Raw genomic sequence first — 19,346 nt, forward strand, 5'->3', positions numbered from 1 at the left:
CCTAACTTGGGCCATATCTACCAAATCTATTTTTAAAGACTGACTTTTAGTATGCCAAACATTCTATACCACTGAGTTCTATTACACAGATTTCTAATTGGTTTGTATGACAAGAGATTGTGATTTAACTCTCTCATATATTTGGAAGGAAAGCTTTTCTTCTCTTCCTTTTGTGATTATACTGCAAATCTCACAAAACCAGCCAAGCCTGAAAAATCCAGGAGCTTATTCTTGAACTCCATGGCTCAATAAAGATGCACAACCTAGAGTTATTTCTGAGACCCTTAAAAATATGTCTTGTGTTGGCTGAAGTTTGACACAGGAGGGCACACAGCAGCATGCCAAAATGATACCGTTTGGATCCTTTATTATAATATATATATTTTTTCTTTTTAAGTCAGACCACACAAAGAATCATTCAGCTAGAGCAAAAGCTCTTCAGCAGATTTCAGAACTGCTTAGGAAACTGTCAGAGTGGACCTATCAGTATGAGAGCCACAGTCAGAGCAAATGCCACAGGGTGTGTTCGACCAGCATGATGAACACCTTCCTTTTCCCCAGATGCTCAGATGGCTGCGTGGCTCGGGGCTGTGTTTTCTGAAGTTCTAATGCAACCCTCCCAAGGCCCCATGAACCTGTTAACTGGATCAGGTTTTGGTGGGTCCTTTCATGAATAGGCAGAAGCACCGGCTCTGTGAATTGGAGGTGGCTTCCTTGCTTCCAAAGTCATCATGCAGAGTGTCCTGATAGCATGGGAACATCTCAAGTGTAGCCAGCAGAGTAGACGCTTCATTTTTAAGCCCTTGCTAGAAGGCAGAGAAAGGGGAAGTTTCTTCAGTGCTTAGCAGTCTGCTCCTCCCACTGATGAATTTTTAATCACACATTTTCCTCCCTTAAGTTAAAATTGATAAAATCTCTATACATGTGTCATGTTTGACAATTGATAATCACGTTGAAAAATAACAATATTGTTGACTATACAAGGCAATTTCTTCAAATTGAGTAATGATGTGATGTGTGTGGTTAACTGTCTCTACCCAGGAAGTGGTTTTATTTAAAAGTTTTGTGCTCACCCCACCCCCCGCCTTTTTCTTCCCCCAGTACTGAAATTAAGCAGCATCCAACACAGGCCTACTCTTACGACATGTGACTTTACTGTTTTCCGTTTTTGTTGAAAGAGTCATTAGCAGTTAGGAGTTGATGGCAGTTTCAATAACAGGTCATTGCCGAGAAAAGGTAAGTTTTAACTTTATGTTGTACATGAAATTTAAACTTGAACATGTTTGGCAGAGTTTCCTACGTTTTGGTGTGAATGTACAAACATTTCTACAAAATATGATGCTTTTACCTGTGCTTAAAACATGGACTGGTTTCCTTTGGCGTAGAAAAGAATATTCTTTACATATTTGCAGCTGTCAAATTCCAATGTCTCTTACTAAAATATTATAATAATAAGATGATTTGCTAAGATTTTGTACTAAAATGTTAAAGACAGAATAAGGTATACAGTTTTAGTTTGAAGTGCATTTAAAAATGACTACTAGAAAAATATGAGACTTTGCACCTTTAACCAACTGTTTTATAAAAATACGTATTGTTCAACATCCAAATAAGGAAAGAGAAAGAGGCATTTTATAACAGTGAGAAACAGCTTGAATTTCAGTGTGAAAGATACTCACTCTAAAGCATTGTATCAATGTTAGCATTAAAAGCCCTTAAAAGGTTAATATGTAGCTAATTAAAAAGCAAAGAGATTTAAAAATGTAAAGGAATACTGTCTATCATGACACTTGAAAATTTTTTTTCTAAATTTCATTTAAGATATAGGGTGAAATGAGGGTAAGTTTCTAATTCATAAGCAAAATTTTACATTTAGAAAAGAAGTCACAGCTGATTTCATTAAAGGTTACTCTGAGAAGAGAGGCAAATTAGAGGTATACTTTTGTTATTTATGTAATTATATAATTTTCCTTCTTTGAAATATTCCAAAATAATAAACCTTACAAATGAAAAGGATTTGTTAGTCATAAACAGACGTAATTTCCTTTTATATTGACTTCTTGCTTTTACAGAATGTCTTTGTGTGCTGTAACATGTGTGCAGAAAACATCAAAATATTGCTAATCTCAGAGACAAATACCTAAAATAAATCTGACTGTAGATTCTTGAAAGAATTTTAATAAAAGCCCAAGATATGATCCATTCTTCCCTAATATTATTTTTATTGTGCTGTTGGATGGGATAAGTGATGGCCCCCACAACACCTATTTTTTTGTGTTATTAAAGAATGGTTACAGGGTTGATAAGTGGCAACAATTTTCTTTTCTTTTATTGTCTTCTATTGAAAAACACACATAAATGTTTTTTGACATGTTCAATTTAGTAGGAAATTATTAGGCATACTAGTACACTCCATTTCAAGACCTCTTCAATTGTCAATACTGAAGCTATCTACTTGTTGACTATTAAAATGATCACAGAAAAATAGAGATTAGAACTTGGTGTTCAATACACTTTTTATTGTTAGAGTGTAAGAAGACCTTGGTAATATGTATTTGCTTTGATATTCTGATTAGATTTTCAATTTGTTGCATTTCCTCACAATGGAAAGCATTATTTAAATCTGTCTTCAATATTGTGGTTCTGAACCTCTGCATCTATAGAAGCTGTATAATTCAGATAATTTTGGTTGATATGTTATTACTTTATTTCATTTTATTATAAAAGAATATCAAATGAATAAACACATGCAATACTTACATGTTAGCAAGAATGAATATGCAGATAAACATCTGGAATTGGAGAAAAGTCCATGAAAATTTTTTAAACTGTTTAATGCTTTTAAGAAACAAATTCACTGTAAAAATGAGTAGTTTCTTGCAGAAACTGTTAAGTTAAAATACACATATTTTATGGAATATGTGTAAAATTAAGAATGAATTGAAGTGAACTTGATGAAACTGTTAAATTAAAATACACATATTTTATGGAATATGTGTAAAATTAAGAATGAATTGAAGTGAACTTGATATGAATTTAGAAAGATCAATGAGTAAAGATGATAGGTAAATTAAAATACCTTCAGAATTGTTTGTAAAATGCAGTAATGTACAGACCAAATTTTAAGACAGTTAATTGCAAATAAGTTACTATAGAATTCTATTACTTTATGTGTTTTAAGTGGATGAGTCAGAAACAAGTTTTGATGAAATGAAAATAATACACAATATTTTATTTGGAAAGTCATCTTAAAGCTGATTTGCTCAGAGAATGTCGTCCTTTTCCACTTGGGGCCAGCATTCAGCAAGATTCAGAAAGGAGAAAATCTTTCCTTGATATTCCTCCTGTTGCTCCTTTTTAATACTTTCTTCTGGAACAGCCTGCTCTGCTCCTAATTTAGAGTCTCATAACCTTGGTACCTAGAAAGATAGACCCTTCCATTCAATGGCTCCTTCCAATCACTTGAACTTTTAAAATGTACTCATCCCATTTTCCAGCACTTAGGAATCTAATAAAAATAATCCACACTTATAGGAGAAGGCTACAGAGCTTTGACTTCCTAGCCAGGCCTCCCTTTCTCCTCCCAGTGGAATTTCAATATGTTCTTTCAGCAGACAGGGCCCAAAGGATTAGCTAAATGTTGGATCTCAAGTGAGGATACTGATGCCATGGTAAATGGTTGCGGGAAGACTTTAGAGGGAGAGTGTTTTGTTAACCATTAGTCCTGCCTGTGATGTTTAAACACAGAATTTCTGAAAGTGTCTCATATGAAGGATCTATCCCAGTGATGTATCCATTTCTTTAAGATATTCCTGAATAAAGAAACACCTTTCTTGCAGCAGGTAAAAAAAATAATTGCACTACATTTTCAGGCAATTTTGATATTCCCATACACTTAGAAATTATTTAACATAATTAGTTTTTAATAGCTGTATTTTTAAAAGTTATTGAACACTCTGCATTTAATTCTTTGGATACCAAAAGCAAATTTTTTACACTGTACAATAAATGCTACATAATTAGACTTTAAAATGCCCTTGTAAATATTCTAAATTTCAGCGTAGAGTGGGCAAATCTTCTTTGTTTGCAAATGATAGAAAATGAGTTCAAATTAGCCTAGGCAAAATAGATATTCTTTTATGCGTGAAAAGTCCAAGGACAACAAAGTCAGGAATGGCTGGATCCAGGAGCTCACACAGGATTATTAGGAGTAGGTCTCGTTTTTTTTCATTCCTCAGCTCTTCTTTTCACTGTGCTGTAAGCAGTCTCTAGTGGAAGCTCTCACAAAATTGTTAAGCTACTACTGATCCTTTCAACAAACTGTGGGGAAAGAATGCCTTTCCCCAATCACCACAGCAAAGTGTCAGATTTAGATCTGATAGGACTAAATTGGATCACATGACCATAGCTGAACAATTACTGAACGTGGGTGCAGACAGCCTGCATGACCATGCCTAGCTCACAGGCCCACTCCTGCACTGGGGTGCAGCATTTGGACTCTCTGCTGAAAACAGGAGTCTCCTGATGTGGAAATTAAAATGCTTTCCCCAGAAGAAAGGACAAAAGCCTCAGAATTCTACTACAGAGTCACATATGGTCCCATTTTAAATAATCATTATTTCCCAACTTCTTCAAATTCCATAATTGTATAAAAATACAGTTTTAATTTAAAGGCAGATCTCACTGAAACATGAGTTTTAATTAAACTAAATTTAAAAATATTTTTCAACAGCTACTGTATGTTTGACAACTCCTCACAACATTTGCCCTCTAAAAGCTTGTAATCTAGAGTGACTATTATTTTAATAATTATGATGCAAATAAAATTTTTCAAGTACCATAAGAAGATACAGAGAACGCTCTATTAGGGTTCAGAAATTCGTCCAGCATTTTTACATCCCTGTTATTTGCCGGGCCATAAACTAGAGAATTTTGTAGGTGTTGTATCATCTGATCACATACTTTCAGGAAGTTCTTGACAGTTTTGGAGGAAATTTTTGTGTAGTTTTCAGGGAAATCTAGCACTGGGAAGATGAGAAACATTGCAAAGGACAGGAAGGAAATGTGTCAAGGCACAAAAACATTGAGTGTCAGAGAATTCCAAGGCAGTGTGAATTCTCCAGTTTTGTTAGATGGAAGTATAGTAATAGGAGGTAAGGCCAGAAAGATAGTGTGAGGTCATAAATAGAGTGGACCTGGATATAAGTAACGACAGGGTTCTTGAGCAGGGGAAATACATAATTGGATGTCCACACTTTTACATCTTGATGGGTTGTCTATCTAGGGTCAGGATTTATTGTTTCTTCCATTTATCTCACTGTGAAGTGACATTCTCTTTGCAGAAGAGTTTGAGGTCAGTGGAGATATTTCTGTAAGGACAGGCACTGACTTATCTGTTCAGGTGCCTAAGGTTCTTATTCAGGTTATGGTTATAACCGTCTATTTCTTTCATTTGATGAAGACCTTTTGTTTTGTTTGCTTTTAATCCGAGAATAGATGATATAGCGAGATGGTTCAAAATCAACAAAAAACCTAAATACAATGTTTTTAGATAAATTATTTCTTAAATTTTTATTTCTATCTATCCCATTTATCCCCATCTTAATCCAACATAACCACTTTTCATATGTTTTATATATTTTATACTTCACAGTTTACGCAAAAACCATATATATATGCACATCTATGTGTGTATGTATATAGCATAACTGCATGCACCTCTCCACTTTGCTTTTTTTCTTTTAGAAATATAGATTAGAGATATTTTATAATAAAACTAAGAAACTAATTCTCTTTTTTACAGCTATATAATATTCCACTGTATGGAAATATCATACTTAATTTAACCAGCCTCCTGTAAAAAGATTGATGGATGTTTTCAAGTTTTTCTAATTCAATGAATGTCGGTGTAATTGTTTCCATTTGAAAATCTATCTATCTATCTATCTATCTATCTATCTATCTAATCTATCTATAACAAATTTCCAAAAATAACATTTATGAGACAAAGGATAAAATAATTTTGATAGTTGTTGCCAAACTGTCCTTCATGTTATTGGTAACTTTTTGAACTTCCACCAGCACTTAATGAGAATGTGTACAGAAACTCCATTGCTTTTTCACGGGATTGCGTTGCTGAGCTTTTCAGGTTTTGCCAGTCTCTAACAACTATATCTCAACACAGTGTTATTGGTATTTCTGCTATTATGGTTAAAATTGATTTTGTTTTTAAAAGATTAAAGGTCGATTTGCTTTCCTTATAAGAAAATGTATTCTTTCTCAGCTGTATAACTAAAGACAAAAACATTAGTGACTTTAGTGACACTCAAGCCTTGGAGTGAGATGTCAAAGGAAGCAAAGAACTAGAGATAGCATATATAAATTGCTGTATTCCTTTTCTTTTCTTTTTTTGAGACCGAGTCTCTCTCTGTCGCCCAGGCTGGAGTGCAGTGGTGCGATCTCCGCTCACTGCAAGCTCCCCCTCCGGGGTTCACGGCACTCTCCTGCCTCAGCCTCCTGAGTAGCTGGGACTACAGGTGCCCGCCACCACGCCCGGCTTTTTTTTTTTTTTTTTTTTTTTTTTTTTTTTTTGGTATTTCGAGTATAGACGGAGTGTCACCGTGTTAGCCAGGATGGTCTCGATCTCCTGACCTCGTGATCCGCCCACCTCGGCCTCCCAAAGTGCTGGGATTACAGGCGTGAGCCCCTGCGCCCAGCCTAAATGCTGTATTCCTTTTCTAAAGCTTGAAATAGACAGTAGCTTAAAAGAGTGATAAAGTGTGAACGTTCAAGTGAAGGAGGAGAAAAGGAATGAAAATAAAGAAACCCAACAAGGTCTCAGAGGAGACTAAGACAGATGGGTATAATTGCTAGCTCAAGTAGATAAATTAACCTTAAACAGAAGAGAGAGCATTTTAATGAGCGTGAATGTAGATTAATTGAATATAAATAAGATCCAGTGAGGAGAGGAATTTGAGGGAATACATGCTTCATAGTTTCTGTCTTTGCTTAAATGGTAGGAAAGTTCATCTGATGAAAGTATTTTCTACATGTCAAAAACTGGACGGAATATCTTATTTTAAAACTTGTCCCTGATAGTAACACACAATACAATTGTGGATTTTGCAACTTATTTTTTCTTTTTTGCTGGTTATTAGTCCAATTCAATTCAACTCCATAAATAATTTTGAACTCTAAGTATACTATGTTGTCCTAAGAATTGCTGGAGACACAAATAATTAGATATGCTACTTAGCCAATGAAAACAGTTCAGTAGGTAAGAGGTAGACAAAGATAAGGATCTAAATATCAATTATACATATAAGTCCAGTGTCATAGAAATATTATAGAATATACCATTGACAGAATCCCAAAGGTCTCCATTTTGCCAAATCTAATAGCCATTTATGTATCTTTATATTACTCACTGTCTGAGCTGCATTTGATGCTATCGAACACTCCTTCCCTCTTGAAACCCTCTTTTCATTTGACTTCTGAGAAATGTTTTTCTTCCAGTTTTCCTCCAAACTACCTGAATGCTCTTTCTGTGTCCTTTGCTAGCACTACCTCATCATCCAGCTCTCTAAATGTTGGAATGTCCTGAGATCAGTCTTTGGATTTCTACTTGTCTTCTAGGTTTATTCCTTTGTGATTTTATTTAGTTTCATGACCTTAAATGTTATTGATATACTAATTAGATTTCAAGACCAAACCTTTTCTCTTAGCAATAAAACTGTAAATACAATTGCCCATTCATCATCTTCACTTGAATGTCTCATAGAGACATCAAAATGAGTATACAGTACTCAAAGCAAATCTCCTAATTACTGCCCACCTGTCCCCAACCCAACTTGCTTCTTTACTTTTTGTCTCCACCTTAGTTAATGACACTATATTCATCTCTCTTTTCAGGACAAGAGTCTAAGAATTACCCCCTGATTCTACTCTTTCCCTACTACTTCCTACCCAAAGTTTCATCTAATTTATCAGCAATAAATAGAGCCTGTAAAATATAAATTTAGTTTTCATTATACTGTTCACGTGACTTTTCTCCATAATGGTCCTTAAGGTGTTATACCTTTTTTTTTTTTTCAGGCTAATAGTTCTTTTATTTTTGATATTTTTGGTTGCTGATAGAATAACTTTTCTCAAAAAATCTTGCTAAGTGAATACAGCACAACGTGACACTTGGATGAATATCAAACTTTAGACAAAAGCACACACACCAATTTACTCTCTGGTTTCAAGTTAGAGAGAATATCAAGAAGCATATGAAACAATGTTGGTTTGTATATGTATGAATTAATTCAAGAAGGTTGAAGAGGTGGCAACGTTGACAACCGTTTAGTCAGGCTTTATATTTGGGCCCCCCAGGTGACTCCTGTGCTGTAATATATTATTAAGTATACTTTGAGGGCACAAAAACAATAAGTCTCACAATCCTTAAAAGTATTAGTGAAGAAAAAGATATAGAAAAAGGAAATGTAATAAATAAAAACTTCTTTTATATTACATTTTATTTTCAATTTGTTTTCTTTCAAATTGTTGCTGTGATGTACTTGAACCCTTTTTTGTGGTTCTTTTGATATATTTTTATACTTAGAAGTGATTATTGGAAATCTTAGGCTCTTATTGAATAGCTTTGTATTTCATGGGAATGAATTAGACATTAAGCAAGAGGTATAGGTACATCAGAATATCCTGAATTCAATCACTTCTTTCTACTTCCATTGCTGTTACTGCAGAATTCTCCTGACGCTTCTCCCTGCTTCTGTCTTCCCCACAATAGTCATTGACCAAGGATAGACAGAGTGGCCTTTTGAAGACTTCAACCATGCAAACTCTTCTACTATAATATTCCAAATTATTTTCTATTATACTTCAAATTACATTCAATCTCCTCCAAGGCCCTCTTTATCTCATTACTCTGCTTTTGTTTTCCTTCATATTAGTTTGGATATGGTATTTATTATTTATTTTTCAGCGTTTAGTAGCTATTTTCACCTTAGAATGGTCCATGAGAGTATTGACCTTGCCTGTCTTTTTACTGCTAAATACCTAGAACCTAGAACAAAGGGTAGGCATATAACATCAATAAATATTTGTTTAGTCAAAGGATGCATGCCCTAAAGATTGACTTTGGGCTATAGAATCAAGGAAGACCATCTGGAGATGTGTGACTTTTCCTGGTCTAAAAAATAGGGTAATTTGGGAGAAGAGAAGCTAGAAATATATTTCAAATAAATGACACTATATGTACTATATATATGGTATAGTTTTAGTAAGTTGGCAGTGATGAAAGGTTGGGTTAGAATTCTGTATCCATTATATGCTTCTGAAAAATGAAACAAATAACCCACCAGCTGAAAACATATTGCCATAAACTGATGAGAAACAGCAACTACCTCTAAGTATTTAAATTTTAAGCAATTTTACTAAACTGTGGTATTAAAATTGACTAATTTTATGTTCACTTTAAATCCATTTCCTAAAAGAGTCAAAACAGGACATCTTTTTAAAAGAGCTATGGAAGGTAGAATGCTCAGGAAATTGGGTGCTGAGTCAAGGGAAACTTCTGTTTCTGTTCATTTATCTTTCTGCTTTAGTTAATTTCATGTTAGAATTTTAAAGACTAAAAACTGAGCAATGGAACCCAAATTCAGCTCTCTGCTAAATGCACTGGGGAAATCAAGCAATCTGAGCTTCTGTATAATATCACCTATTCATACTTTGATGGTTCTCCTAAAGTAGAACATTAAAGGAAAAAATATATGGTGATTACCTCAGTGGTGTCTCAAGCACTGTGGTAAGTACTATAGTGTTACCAAAACAAGACAATATTACCTTATTCTCAAGATGTTTACAGTTGCTTGAGAAATTCATCATTATAAATTATTAGAGTGAGATTCTTAATAATTATCATCATAGCTATGACTTATTCTGTGTAGACTATGGGACAAGAATTTTACATACCTAATTGTGTTTGGTAACCACAAAAATCATGTAAAGGGGTTTGTATCCCCATTTTAAAGATAAGGAAGCTAAGGTTAAGAGATTAAATACAAAATTTACAAAGCTATTTGGTAGGCTGGGTTATGATTTGTAGACAGATCTGCGTAATGCAAAGTCCATGTTATTTTCAGTATGCCATGCTGTAATTTTGAATCCTGTTAAGTGTTAGCAGTTAAGCATTGCTGAACTTTATTCATGAGGCCCTAGAGTCTAAAAGGCTCTAAAAGAATCCTACTTTGTTTGATGTCTAGAACAATGCCGTCTGTAGGAAACTTGTTGTTTCTTCTCTGCATATATTGGCTATGCAGAGGTGCTGTAAAACAGGTGAGGAAGAAAACGTTCTTTTGCCTTGGTTTTTGCCATACTGCAGGTGTCTTTCCTATTTCTCTTTTTCTGGTCTTCTCTGGATTCTATGTTTCCTCCTGACCCTTAATTCTCAAAAATTCCTTCTTAGATCCACCTATCCAATAGGGTAGCAACTAGCCACAGGGGACTATTGAGCACTTGAAGAAGGGCTAGTATAAATTAAGTGTAAAATAAACACCAGATTTTGAAGATATCGTACAAATAAAGAAAATGTAAAATATTTAATTAATATTTTGGGATTTAATCATGCTCAATTGATTACATATCCAAGTGATTACATTTTGAAGTATTGGGCTAAATAAAATTATTAAAATTAATTTCATCTATCTCATTTAACTTTTCCAATGTGGCTACAGGAAATTTTTAAACTACATGTGTGGCTCATATTATATTTCTAATGGATGCCACGGCTGTAAACCATCTTGTTTTTGGTCTCTCTTTTGACATTCTTATTATTTCAATTTCATCCCTGAAATATGGTCCTTAAATTTCTATCTTTAGCCTTGTTGTCTTGGTCAAAATTTTCCCTTATTTCTAATTGTCACTTGATACTTCCTCTGTGATGTCCCATCAGCAGGTTAAACTGATTATGTCCCATATTAACTCCATAGCCTCTCCCAAGGGTTATTCTCACCTTCCTTCCAATTTTGATTACATCTCTACTCCTGAAGTCATATTTATTATTAAGTGACATGATATTCATATCATGTATTCCATACCACTTATTCCATACATCCAATCAATTGCCATATTCAAACAGCATTTATTCCTTTCTTTCCATTTGCACATATTGTCATGGTCACTAATTGGTCATCTATTGAGTCTTATCTAGATTATGGCAAAAGAGTCTCATGCTTTTATATTGCTATTTCTCTTGCCTCTTTATTTTGCTTCTTATGAATGTCTTTTCAGGCTTTATGGTGATAGTTGGGTTCGAGTAATACAAGTAAGAATGTCTATCATCTATTTGTATTCTATTTACAGTTTTAAAAGTTATTTTGCGTACGTTATTTTACTTGATAATTCTAGAAAGTCAATGAGAAAGTGGGAGCTTTTAGTAGACTTCATAGAAAAAGGCAATGAAGCATGGGGAAATTGAATTGTGGGAGGACACGGAAGGGTCAGAACACATTTCAGGTATAACCATTAAAACATTACTTTTTCTCAAATTGTAATCCGGAACTGTTTTCTTTCTTACAGAGATAGAATAGGTATTAAAAGCACAAGCTGGGAAGTCAGAAAAAATAAAATTCAACTCTGAGCCCTACCACTTGCTAGATACTATATATTATTTTGGGCAAGTTACTTAATCTTTCTGAGTCTGAGTTGGCTCATCTGTAAAATGGTGAGATTCCTCCCAAAGAAAAAAAATGAAATGATGTATTTAAAAATGTTTACCCTGCATGAGGCAAATAGCAAATCACTTTACAAAGGTTAAATGTGGTGGTAAGAGTAGAATTAGGAATTGTTTTAGCAGGTCTTGAATCAAAGAGTGACTTTTTTTTTTTTTCTTCACTATGATGTAAAAATCATGCTAGGATAATTTTGGTTTATTTCGATTCTAAGTGTTATGATAAAATTATGAAACTCATCAAAAGCAATTTCTTGCTATTAGTTTCATTTTCTCAATACAGCTGTGTGGGGGAGTATAGCATAGCTGTGTGGGCAAAGGGAAGAAGAGATAACTGTTTTCTTGTTTGTTTACCAATTTTTGGTTGATATGGAAATTTTCCTTCAAGCAGCTCAAGATGTGCCCTCACCAAAAATACCCTTTAATTATGAAGTATCAACATTTATCACGTAAAACAATTCAAAAACAGGTAGGTCGTTGACTCTTAGGCCTGAAATGAAAATGAAGCAAAGAAAAACGGCGGACACGAGGAGAGAAAAGAAAGTAGAATTCTCTTGGTGCACTTTTATTTTAAATCTATTTTTTTTCATGGAGTGGTAAGGTGATAAGGTAGATGATCGACAAGACAGATCTACTAGGGTCCTAGAAAAATGAATCTGAGAAGGAAACATATAAAAGGAAACTAGGAAGTCCAGAGTGTAGGTTGCTAACCCAGTTAAGAAGTCTTTAGTCTTCTTTCTTTCTTTTCTTTCTTTCTTTCTTTCTTTCTTTCTTTCTTTCTTTCTTTCTTTCTTTCTTTCTTTCTTTCTTTCTTTCTTTCTTTCTTTCTTTTCTTTCTTTCTTTCTTTCTTTCTTTCTTTCTTTCTTTCTTTCTTTCTTTCTTTCTTTCTTTCTTTCTTTCTTTCTTTCTTTCTTTCTTTCTTTTGTTTCACTTTCCTTTGGGGAAACCAACTCAGGATTCCATATATGTAGATTGAGTGAATATCCCAACTCAGTCCTAATTTTGAAAGCAATTTTGAAGTGCATCTACCCTGAGAGCAAGAGTGACAGAGGGGAATCCATGTGCCGACAAATGCTGGGGGAGATAAGCAGCTGTGGTGCTGTCCACAAAGAGCCTGCTGTATCTGTATCCTATGGCCAGCTGGCACTGAGCTTTAGGTTTGAAGTCTGGCATTAGCAAAGGGGATTAGCAAGTGGGCAGTAGGTTCAGGGTGGGAAACCAGCTTGACCAAAAATCTGGAGACCAGTCAGCATGGCAGATGTGCAGAGTGTACACATTCTGGGGCAGGGATGGGGGAAGGTGAAATGCAGTGATCTGACTTCTCCTGACCATGATGAGCTGTATCATGCATACTTCTGGCAGCTTTAGATGTGGAGAGGTAAGCAGGAAACACAGGAATCCAACAACACTTGGGACTTGGAGTCACAGCCATTCTAATCATGGTGGCAAACTTGAACATACTGGAAATGCTTATGGCCTGTGGGAGTTCAAGGCAGGGAATTTCAGACAGTGCTGGATGAATATACCAATTTCAGTCCTAATTCTGAAAGCAATTGGTATTAGGGCATTGAATTAATGAGAGCAAGGCATGGGACCAAATGTCTATAATGTCCTAAGTACAATACAGAACAACAACACTGACAAATATGGTGTCTGACTTTAAGGAGCTAAGGAGCCCACAGTCAATTTAGGCAGAAGAGACACACAGCTCAAATAGAGAACAGAAACCAAATATAAAGCAGGATGTAATTATCTGCCTAAATAGAATAGAAACAGTAAAGAAGGCAGAGAAAAGAGAGGGAGGAAAAGGGGAACTTGCTTAGCAAGAACAAAGAGCACAGCACAATACCCTACTCGTTGTAACTAATGTCATGTTGAGAAAATTGTAAGAATAAATGAAGTAATGCTAATGTTTGACGATCCTCTTTCTAAAGCCGTAGTACAACTGCGAATACAAATGCAGTCTCCTGGTTCTGCTCTTCATTTGCAATATTACCAGCTTAGATTTAAAAATAATGAAATACTGAAAATAATATTGACTTAATATGCAGCGTGATCACCATTCAACCCATACATCAGAGGAGTAATGTTCCTAGGGGTGATTGACACTACGAGCCACAGTCAGGAATGTCTCCAGGCCAGTCGGGATATCTATACAAGATAAGTGGGTAACAGAGGACCTGTAGAGAAGCGGATGTCTATGTGATGCCTTGTCTGAAGGATGTAGAAGCTGTCCACCGAGGGCTGTCTCTTACAATACATACCTGGATCAGTTTGCCACATTTTATGAATTTTCAAGAGAAGACATATAGACATCCTTTTCTGATTTTTTAAAAGTAACAACCCTCATTTTTCAATTGGAAATTGATTCAAAACATTCCAAAACATTGTTCAGGCCCAACAACATATGTCTGTGGGTTGAATTTGGTTGGCAGTCTGCCGATTTTCCACCTCTTCTTGAATTTATAGCTGCTCCTAAAAAAGCAGGAGCAGAGGGTAATGATTAGAGAGAACTGGAGTCCTTCAAATAACTTCTGTATATGCAATAAATCCTAATAAATGTTTAGAGACTGACTAGAGCATTAGATTATTCTGTGAAAAAAAACATCCATTTATGTATAGCTTCTTCATAGCTTCTTCATTTAGGTCCTTGTTGTGTCTGTCTAGCTTGCATGACTGGGCTCATTTTCCTAACTTGAAAGAACAAACTTTCTTCTGCTGCCAACCCTCCCCAAAGCATTTAAAAAAAATCATTAAAAGATGTCTCTAAAAGTTTAACTTGACTAAGTAATAGCAAATACATTTATCTTTGCATCAACTGTTATTTTTGAATGACATGATGCAGGGTATGGATCAGAATGTGTGGATGTACTGTTGTAAGGGAGATGAAAGAGAAGTTTGCATACCTTGTGTTGTGATAATAACAGTGGCAACCATTTAAATACACATACATGTGTGCATGCTCTCACACACACACACAAACACACACACAAGAAACCCACCAGTGAGTGCACAAGATGGGGAAATGTAGCTGGGGCTTGGTTGCATAACCCATTTCATCACACGTTTTCTCCTTTAATAGATTAGATTCTCTGTCTCAGACGTGGTTATAACAAACGATATAAGTAAATAAAACAAGATGGAGAGGAAAAATGTTCAATAATTTTTAAATTAAATGGATAATTATCTCAACCATTTAATACTCTAAATATTTATGCATTTTTTTACATTAATGTGTCGAAGCAAAAATCCCTGTATTTCACTTTGTGAAGCACCTAAATTTAGACAGAAATTTGGCTACAGTAATTCGAATTACAGTAGCACCCAATTAACTGGAACCTATTAGTTATATCACATATGTAACCATCTCCTCCTCTGCCTCTCACCTTGTGGAGAGAGGCCTGGCAACTATACCTGGAGGAAGGAAAAACAAATTAAACTTGTTTAAGTGGAATATCTAGCCCCCCAAATAACTCCTAGATTAAGGTTCTTGAAAAGGCAGTTGAAGCACTTCGAGAGACCAAAGGCATGAAGAGAACCTTCAATTATTCATCCTAGAAAGAAGAGGATACATTTTAAGGTTTACAATGAACATGGTATATTGTATCTCTTATCATCAAAGACAAGGATTGAAAACCTCAGTAAAAATTTTCAATTTAAGTAATGTGAACTGTCAAATATTTTTTCACTATTTTGATCATCTTGGCTTCTTGAAAGGAAGCCTGAGGATATAGTATTTTGTGGAATATTTTTTTTTCTCCACCAAACTTCCTTTGGTCTTTATCAAGGAGAACTACTTTCTTTTTTTCTTTTTTTTTTTTTTCTCCCTCAGACAATTACTTGAACCACCTCAGGGCTAAATCATGCACCTCTGGAAAAAGAAATAGAAAGCCATCAAGAGACTGGAACCAACTGCACAGTAATAAGAGTACATGCTAAGTCATTCTATGCAGAACTTACTGCAGAAAGCAATGGAACTGAAATTCAATGGGCATTCCCATACACTAAATTTTTAACTTTTATTTCAGTTCAGGGATATATGTGAAGGTTTGTTACATAGATAAACTTGTGTCATGGGGGTTTGTTATACAGATTATTTAATCACCCTGTTATTAAGCCTAGTACCCATTAGTTATTTTTCCTTATCATCTCCCTCCTCCCACCCTCCAAACTCCAGTAGGCCCCAGTATGTGTTGTTCTCCTCTGTGTGTCCATGACTTCTCATCATTTAGCTCCCACTTACAAGTGAGAACATACAGTATTTGGTTTTCTGCTCCTGTGTTAGTTTGCTAAGGATAATGGCCTCCAGTTCCATCCATGAATCTGCAAAGGACATGATCTCATTATTGTTATAGCTGTATAGTTAGTATATGTACTACATTTTCTTATCCGGTATATCATTGATTGGCATTTAGGTTAATTCTGTGTCTTTGATTCTGTGACTAGTGCCTCAATGAATACATGCATGCATAAAGGGATGATTTGTATTCCTTTGGGTATATACCCAGTAATGGGATTGCTGGGTCGAATGGTATTTCTGTCTTTAGTTCTTTGAGAAATCGCCATACTGTCTTTTACAATGGTTAAACTAATTTACACTCCCACCAACAGTGTACAAGCATTCCTTTTATGAACTATTTTTTTAAGTGCTGAAATCGATGTGATTTTACTCACATTTACCAAGTTCATAATATACATAAGCAAATAAAAAATAAAAAAGCACTCTTACACTCAAAGTTGTGCATTGACCCAGATTGCCTAGGATCTCTTTGGGTATTTCTTTTATGCAAAATACTTTATTTTCCAGCAGTATTTATGACTGAATGTTGGTCTGGTTGACAAAGTACCATATTTTAATTAGTCTTAAATAGAATATTTACAGCACCATTTTCATGCACCTATGTGTCTATGTATCTATTTACTTAGCCACTTAGCTACCTACTCATTTATCTCTCCCTATTTCCAACTATGGACCATACCCCTCCCCCTCACCAGCATATTCTAAAGTGAACTTTCATTCCCAGGAAAATTAATTAGAGCAGTAATATGAACAAATGAAGATAGCAGCAATGGGCTGTAAAACTAAGGAGACACTATAGTGATGAGTAACCATTTTAGAATAATGCACATATAAAATTTAAAAATAACTTATATAACCCTTTATAAAAATAACTTTTTAAAAAAGGGTGCAGCTGAATCCCTTAGGGATTATGACCAAATATGCAGTTTCTCAGCCTCTTCCTCATTCTCCTTAAATGGGAATATCTGTGGAAGTTTCCATTAAGTCTGCATATTTAATAAACTCCACACATTGACCATTGAGAATTACTACTTAGCATGTGCACATCCGGAACTGGTTGAGTTATTTCTGACCCTTACTCTCAGGTGAAACATTAACTTAATACAGACAATCTTTAATTCTAGTGGAATGGGGTTTTGTGGATTCAACAATAAATTATAATGAATGATCTCATCTTTTGGTCTGGGCTTGTGATGTACAAATCAAGTGCATTCCCACCTTATTTACACATCCCAGCACTTCAGTGGGTCACCTCTTCCTCACTGGGCATTTGCTTTGTCCTTGACCACAACTTCCTTTGCTGGTAACCTGGTCATTCATTGCCTCACTCTCTTGCTAGGTTTGAGGTTCTACCTTTCTATTGCCAATCTCCTTTGTGGGTAATTGAGCTAGACCTGAACAAATAGCCGGAATTGAGAACTGTGCCACCTAGCAACAAACCTCCTAGTTGATAACAATCCGCAAATCTGAACTTCTCAGTATTCCCCCGCTCAGATTGTCAATGACTGTTTCTACTCACCTGTTGTATAACTCTTCCTATTCAACTTGTATTTCCAGTTGCCAATATTTACCTAGGTTGTGACTGCAGATCTATGTAATTGCTTGACACTGTCAACACCTTTCAAACTGAACTTTTCTTCACCACGTGTGGCTAGGCGAGCTCTCCAGCAACTGATCACTTCAGATGAAAAGCCAGTTCCTGGTCCTTTCAGGAGACATAACAGGTCCTTCCAATTTATATATGTGTAGGGGTATGTGTGTCTGTGTGTGTATGTGTGTATATATAATATATATATAATATATAATATATATAATATATATTTTATATATAATATATATAAATTTCTTTCCATATAGAATATATATGTGTGTGTGTGTGTATATATATGTCTCACACCAAACACGAACATTATTTCCAGATGAATCATAGTTCTAAAAATAGATAAAAGTTGAAACAACTCATTTAGAGGAAATCATGGGAATAGTCTTTGTTGCCTTGAATTATGCAAGGGCCTCTTAAGAGGGCAATAAAAAGTACTAATCATAAAAGGAAATAAATAATAAGTTAAGCAATATTAAAATTAAGGACCTCCATTAATGAAAATATGCCACTAAGAGAGGGAAAAAGCAACCCGCAAGTGGGAAAAGATAATTATTGCAACAAATATATTAAAAATATACTTGTGGTTATAATATATAAACAACTTCTATAAATCAGTAAGACAATGGCAAACAACCTGATTTAAAAAACAAGCAAAAGTATTGAATAGGCACTTCACAAAAGAATATTGCATAGCAATCATCTTTACAAATAAAAGTTCGAGTGAAATAAGCCCAGCAAGAAAAAGTAGACTCTTTAGGTTTTCATTGATACAAAGTTCAGAAATAGGCAAAACTCAGAAGACAGAAGAATGATTAGCCTTAGTAGGGTCAGATGGGTAGTGAGTGGAACAGAGCTTTGGGGAGATTCTGGAGTGCTGATAATATTGTGTTTCTTGGCTCAGCTGTAATTACAAGAATGTGTTCAGTTTGTGACAATTCGTTGAACTTTATATGCAAACATAGGCATGCACACACACATATACACACAAGCTATTTAAAATGTATTTTACTCATAAATAATTGAGCAAGAGGGAACTGATTTTTAAATGCATTAAAGGAGATACTCTGAAAACTTTTATTTTAATGATATAGTCATTGTCCTTCACAACAATAGACGATGACATTAGTGTCCCATCATTAGACATGCCCTTTTGGCACTGAAATTCAATCTAATAAATTCAGAGTTTGGAGAGGAGCATTAGGGAAAGATGAATAGATACAACAGCAAATTCGCTAAATAAAACAAATGTCAGCCATATTTGACTGCTGTCAATTACTGATTACTGTTAATTACTGTCGAGTACTAATTATGCATTGTGCAACTTCCACGTATTTGAACCCTGGGCAGGACAAGATAGAGATAGCCTGGCGTAACTGCAACCAATGGGTGATTAGATTTAATCTGTCTGATAAAAAGACTTTGAAACTGAGTCAAGCCATTTAAAAAAGAAGCACTATGGAACAAGAAATCCCAGGAAACTGAGACAATCACAGGTTAAAATTTACTTTTTGCCCTTGATACTCTCCCAACAAAGATTAGAGAAGTAGCCTGTCCCAGCGAGGATCTAGGACTCAGTTTGTTTCCCCAGTGTTTTCTAACGCTGTGGCTGCTGAGCAACTTGTTCTAGAGCTGATGTTTTCTCTTTAAGTGACATTTCATCATCAGTGCCCTAAGATAGTCACCCTGTTTTCCCTTAATTGATACTTGTACGCAA

The 19,346-nt window shown here is 35.1% G+C and overlaps 1 protein-coding gene across 2 annotated transcripts in view; it reads left to right on the forward strand.

The window, feature by feature from the left end:
• Positions 1 to 1,095: 1,095 nt before the first annotated feature.
• LOC105492611 (Rho GTPase activating protein 15) overlaps positions 1,096 to 19,346 on the forward strand; it is a 628,732-nt gene continuing 610,481 nt past the window's right edge. The window contains exon 1 of one of the 2 annotated variants that reach the window (XM_011759829.3): positions 1,096 to 1,236. The gene's annotated coding sequence lies outside the window, so the exon portion shown is untranslated. Of the gene's footprint in view, positions 1,237 to 17,505; positions 17,754 to 19,346 lie in introns of those variants that run through there. The other variant, XM_011759830.3, reaches the window with a different exon arrangement.

The sequence above is a fragment of the Macaca nemestrina genome, chromosome 11 (assembly GCF_043159975.1).
Source record: "Macaca nemestrina isolate mMacNem1 chromosome 11, mMacNem.hap1, whole genome shotgun sequence".
NCBI lineage: Eukaryota > Metazoa > Chordata > Mammalia > Primates > Cercopithecidae > Macaca > Macaca nemestrina.